Source organism: Coturnix japonica, chromosome W, assembly GCF_054131305.1.
Source record: "Coturnix japonica strain WE chromosome W, WE-NBRP24, whole genome shotgun sequence".
Lineage (NCBI taxonomy): Eukaryota > Metazoa > Chordata > Aves > Galliformes > Phasianidae > Coturnix > Coturnix japonica.
This window is the reverse complement of record NC_140701.1, coordinates 27,118,474-27,124,324: the sequence shown is the minus strand read 5'-3', so window position 1 is coordinate 27,124,324 and position 5,851 is coordinate 27,118,474. Positions and strand designations below refer to the sequence as shown.

Genomic DNA, 5,851 nt, shown 5'->3' with positions numbered 1-5,851 from the left:
GTCATAAAGAGTCCATATCCAGGTTGGTACAGTTCAGAGGTGGGAACCACCCCAACATGTCTCTGTGAGCCAAACGAGACCCTAGGTCTGGAAAGCCACAGAGATTTCGAGCTCACTGAGTGATTGTTTGTGGTCCTCTCATTAATGTAAAGACTCATCAAGAGCATCCCCTTCCAGAAGCATGATTTGATTTAGCCTGGCTGGGCCTTGCATCTACATCGTGGTACTGGTGTTCAGAAAGTGGCACACAGGTACGAGACCCATTGTGGGGCTCACAGTTGTTCATCAAGCACTGAGACTACCAGGGCGTGTCTTTCCTGAAGGTCCTCAGCTGCATTTTCCAGCTGGCTGGGAGTGTGCTGGACACCCCAGGGAACTGCCATTCAGATGAGAGCCCAGATCAAATGAAGGTGTCATCAGTGAGAGAATGTAGGTGTGTCACAGTTGTGGAATGCCTTAAGCTCTGGAATTTTCAGTAGATGGGGAACAGAGAAAGATCCGTCTCTTCTCCTGGTGAGCTCATCTATTTGGTCAGCTAAATAACTCTGCGGTCTCAAGTGCCCATTACGCACAGGATCACAGAATCATAAGGGTTGGAAGGGATGTCCATAGATCATGGAGTTCAAGCCCCCTTCCAAATCAGGTTCCCTACACCAGGTAGGCGTCCAGGATGGTCTTGAGTATCTCCAGAGAAGGACACTCCGCAGTACCCTTGGACAGCCTGTTCCAGTGCTCCATCGCCCTCACCGTAAAGAAGTTCTTCCACACATTCGTGCAGAACTTCCTATGCTCCAGCTTAGTCCATTTCCCCTTGCCCTGTCTCCATGTACCACTGTAAAGAGACTGGCCTTGTCACTATGGCCCCCACACCTCAGATATTTATAAATCTGGATTAGATCCCCTCTCTGTCAGCTTTTCTCAGGGCTAAACAGACCCAGCTTACTTAGTCATTCTTCATAGGGGAGATGCTCCAGGCTCTTCACCATCTTTGTGGCCCTTTGCTGGACTCTTTCCAAGAGATCCCTGTCTTTTTTGTACTGGGGAGCCCAGAACTGGACGCAATATTCCAGATGAGGCCTCACCAGGGCAGAGTAGAGGGGGAGGATCACCTCCCTCGACCTGCTGGACACGCTCTTTTTAATGCACCCCAGAATGCCATTGGCCTTTTTAACCACGAGGGCACACTGCTGCCTCAGGGCCAACCTGTCATCCATCAGGTGTCCACCCAGGTCCCTCTCAGCAGAGCTCCTCTCCAGATACTCATCCCCCAGCCTGTCCTGGTGTATGCAATTATTCCTCCCTAGGTGCAAGACTCTACACTTGCTTTTGTTAAACCTCATCTGGTTTCTTTCTGCTCAGCTCTCCAGCCTGTCCAGGTCTTGCTGAATGGCAGCACAGCCTTCAGGCGTGTCATCCAATCCTCCCAACTTTTTTTTATCAGCAGACATGCTGAGGGTGACCAATATCCCCTTGTGAAGGTCACTGATGAAGATGTTGAACAAGACTGGATGCAGCACCAACCCCTGGGGGACACCACTGGTTACAGGTCTCCAGCCAGATTCTGCACCACCACCGATGACCCTGTGCGCTCTGCCAGTCAGCCAATTCTCGACCCACTTCACTGTCCACTAGTCTATTCCACATTTCCTCAGCTTTGTTATAAGGATGTCGTGGGAGACAGTATCAAATGCCTTACTGAAATCAAGGTAGACTACATCCACCACTCTCTCCCCATCCACCCAGGATGTGAAAACATCATAGAAGGCCACAAGGTTGGTCGAGCACGACCTCCCCTTGGTGAACCCATGCTGGGTACTCCTGATAACCTCCTTTTCTCCCAGTTGTCTAGAGATGGCATCCAGCACAAGCTGTTCCATCATCTTTCCAGGGACAGAGGTGAGGCTGACTGGCCTGTAACTACCTGTATTTTCCTTCTTGCCTTTTTGAAGACTGGAGTGACATTGGCTATCCTCCAGTCTTCAGGCACCTCCACCGTTCTCCAAGATGTCTGAAATATGATAGAGAGCGATTCAGCAATCACCTCTGCCAGCTCCCTCACCACCCATGGATGCACCCCATCGGGTACCATGAATTTATGAACATTGGTGTGGCAAAACTCTTTCCTGACTAAAGAGAAGTCCCTCAGTCCCCAGACCCTCTCAGTAAGCTCTAGGTTCTGGGATTCCTGATGGAGAGCTTTTTCACACAAGACAGAAGCAAAGAAGGCCATCAGTATCTCCATCTTCTCAGAATCCCTTGTTACCAGAACACCCCCCTCACTTAGTAGGGGACCCACAGTCTCCCTAGTCTTCCTTTGACTGCTAACGTACTTTAAAAAGCATTTTTCGTTATCCTTTTGTCACATTCAATCCCAGGTGGTCTTCAGACTTCCTTGTTCCATCCCTGCAGGCCCTGACTACATGTGGTCAGACACTTTTTCCACATTTCAAGGACCTTCTTCTTCCCTTTCAGTTTCTGCATGAGCTCCTTGCTCATCCACAAACAAACCACAAAAAAACAAAACAAAAAAAACCAACCAAACAAAAAAAAAACAACCAAGAAAACAAATGCAGCGACTCGGCACGGACTCAGATGTGAACAATCCAAATCGTTTATTACAAGTTCTCACATCCCTTATATACCTTCACAAGTTGTTATTTTCTAGCTTTCCCATCCGCCCTTACAACTTTCCCAAACACCTTATATGTCAACAAAGCATTCTACAAAACACTTTTCAACTGTCCATGCAGGCACATATCCAATCAGAGCTGTGAGACTCTTCTTCTCCTTGCAGAGGTGTCCTTGGTTCCCATGCTGTTTATCTTGCTCCACAGCTGCTGCTCTGAACAGCTTTTCTTGTATCCCCACAAACAAACAATAAAGGAGAGCTTGATTCAGTAGAAAGCTGCATTACAAGTCATGAATTCCAAAAGATGGGCAGTTCACTGCAGTTGAAACACATCTGGTCATCACTTACTTTACCACATCCCTGACCTCCCTGTTCCTCATTCTGTAGATGAGGGGGTTAACTGCTGGTGGCACCACTGAGTACAGAACTGCCACCATCAGGTCCATGGATGGGGAGGAGACAGAATAGGGATTCAGATAGGCATAAAAGCCTGTGATGATAAATAGGGAGACCACGGTCAGGTGCGGGAGACACGTGGCGAAGGCTTTGTGCCATCACTGCTCAGAGGGCACCCGCAGCACAGCTATTAAGATCTGCACATAGGACAACACTATGAAAACAAAGCAGCCATAGAATAAACTGGCACTAAAAATGATAAATACAACTTCCCTGAGATTTGATTCTGAGCAGGAGAGCTTGAGGATCTGGGGGATTCCACAGAAAAACTGGTTGACAACATTGCCTTGGCAGAGAGGCAGTGAAAACGTACTGGCAGTGTGCAGAAGAGAGAGGAGAACCCCAGTGCCCCAGGCAGCTGCTGCCATGGTGGCACAAGCTCTGCTGTCCATCAAGGTCCCGTAGTACAAGGGCTTGCAGATGGCAACGTAGCGGTCATAGGACATGATGGTGAGAAGGAAATACTCTGCTGAGGCAAAGAAGATAAAGAAAAAGAGCTGTGCAGCACATCCTGTATAGGAGATGGCCCTGGTGTCCCAGAGGGCATTGGCCATGGCTTTGGGGAGAGTGGTGGAGATGCATCCCAGGTCGAGGAGGGCCAGGTTGAGGAGGAAGAAGTACATGGGGGTGTGCAGGGGCTGGTCGCAGTCTACGGCTGTGCTGATGAGGCTGTTGCCCAAGAGGGCAGCCAGGTAGATGCCCAGAAAGAGCCAGAAGTGCAGGAGCTGCAACTGCCGCGTGTCTGCCAATGGCAGCAGGAGGAACTCACTGATGGAGCTGCTGTTGTGCATCTGCTGTTCCTGGGCTTGGAGTCCTGCTCAGAGTGCAGAAGATAATGACAATTCCAGACCATTCTCAGAGACACTCCTCCTGGTATACTATAAAAGTTTTCCTTTCCCTTTGGAAATCCCATACCCGGCACACAGCCCCTGGGGCACAGCAGGGACCCTGCTCTGCAGGACAGCCCTGGGCACCCGCCTGCAGCCCCGGCTGCACAGCCTGCAGCCGTTCTGGGTCACGCAGCCCTCAGGGCTGTGTTCTGACGCTGCATCACAGAAGCCCTCAGCTGGAGCAGAAGGCTTTTTCCACAGTAAAGAAACATGAAGTGCCTGCAGCCAGATCTGCTATGGGATGTCCCCAGTCTAGTGATCCCTCCTGAAAAAGAAGCTGTGTTGCCTACTGTAAGAGACTTACCATGTCGTGGTCTGTGTGCAATGCTCCTGCAGTGAGCTCACAGCCTGCTCACACCATACACACTTTGTGAGCTCTCTCTCCCTTCTCTTCTATCCTCATGTCACCTGCAGCTCATGCCCCAGCCCTGCTGTGCTGTGCACAAGAGCTTCTCCTTGGCACAGAGTTCTCTCTGCAGCGCTGCCCACTTGTATGATCTCTCTGTGTCCCAGGAGCCTGGCCCAGCTCAGCAGCAGAGGATGTTATTTTTGTCTTTCCCACTCGTCTTCCCTGAGATGTCCCTGGGTCTTCTTGGCCAACAACTCCTGAAAAACAACAGCATCCTGACCGTACTTTGAAATCTGTTGAATTAAACACCGGATTTCAAGTGGTTGGTGATTAATTCCAGACATGTGGTGAGTCCTCCCGTAGAGTGCTGAAACAAATATGGTACACAGACAAGGACAGGGAATCATAGAATCATAGAATGACCAAGGTTGGAAAAGTCCTAAAAGATCATCCAATCCAGCTGTTCACCTATCACCAACAGCTGCCACTATACCATGTCCCTCAACACAACATCCAGTTGTTCCTTGAACACTTCCAGGAGACTTGCAGAATCGAACTCCATAACCACAAAGTAGTTCTAAAGCAGGTATGTTTAATGAGTGATGAGCATACACCCTGGTGTAAGGGGGATAGCTCCACCTCACTTGCACACCATTATGAGAAAGTGTGCTGCAAATATAGGCTGAACTAATACATCATCAATAGCTGTCAGGAATTGGAATACATATTCATTACATTCCTGAGACCCCATTAGCATGCAGTCCCTCCCCCCTTGTGCGCATGGTGAGTCGTGGGGATGGTGGGGGATGAAGGCTCATCGTCTTCCTCGCTGTAAACTTTCAACTCTGTAGGAGGGGCAGCCCCCAAACTGGTTCCAGTTTGCCCTATGGACATCTAATCACCTCACTGTTCTCAGGCTGTTGCATCCTTATGGCCTTTATCCCCCTTGTTATTGCACTCAGTGTCTGCACTCCCCATTCTTCTAACAGCTTTGACATAAACGATCTTTTCACTCTTCCTGTCCCAGTTTCTGTGACAGTTTCTTTCTCTCCCTTACTGTGGGGCCCTTTTCTCATCCTTCAGTTGGTTTGGTGATTCCCCTGTTTACTGTCATAAAGATACTGGGTTTTTGAAGGCGAGTTTTGCACATGCGCACACAACACACAGAAACCCCCACTTTGTCCACCTTAGCATAGCATCCACGTAATTTCAACACCTGCACAAAAGTAGGACAAAAATATCCTTTTTATGCATGTCTGTGGGTGTATTTGTAATTCTGGCATAAGCAAACAGTTTCACTGATGAAAGTCTTAGACTTAAATCTGGTGTCAAATTTACAAAGTATTAGGTTGTGCATTTCCGAAATGCACTGTTCTGGGGAACAAAATAATAATTAAAAAAAAAACACAACAGAAAGACAGTCAAAGAGACAATAGATGGCCACACATATTGCCATGCCTAGACAGGATTTCCTGTTCGCTCTAGGTCCAGGGTTCTTGACTGCATGTCTGTCGGTGCTCAGTCGAG

The 5,851-nt window shown here is 48.8% G+C and overlaps 1 pseudogene; it reads right to left on the bottom strand.

Moving 5' to 3' along the window:
• Positions 1-2,973: 2,973 nt before the first annotated feature.
• Positions 2,974-3,876, bottom strand: LOC146754637 (olfactory receptor 14A16-like; annotated as a pseudogene).
• Between the last annotated feature and the right edge of the window lie 1,975 nt (positions 3,877-5,851).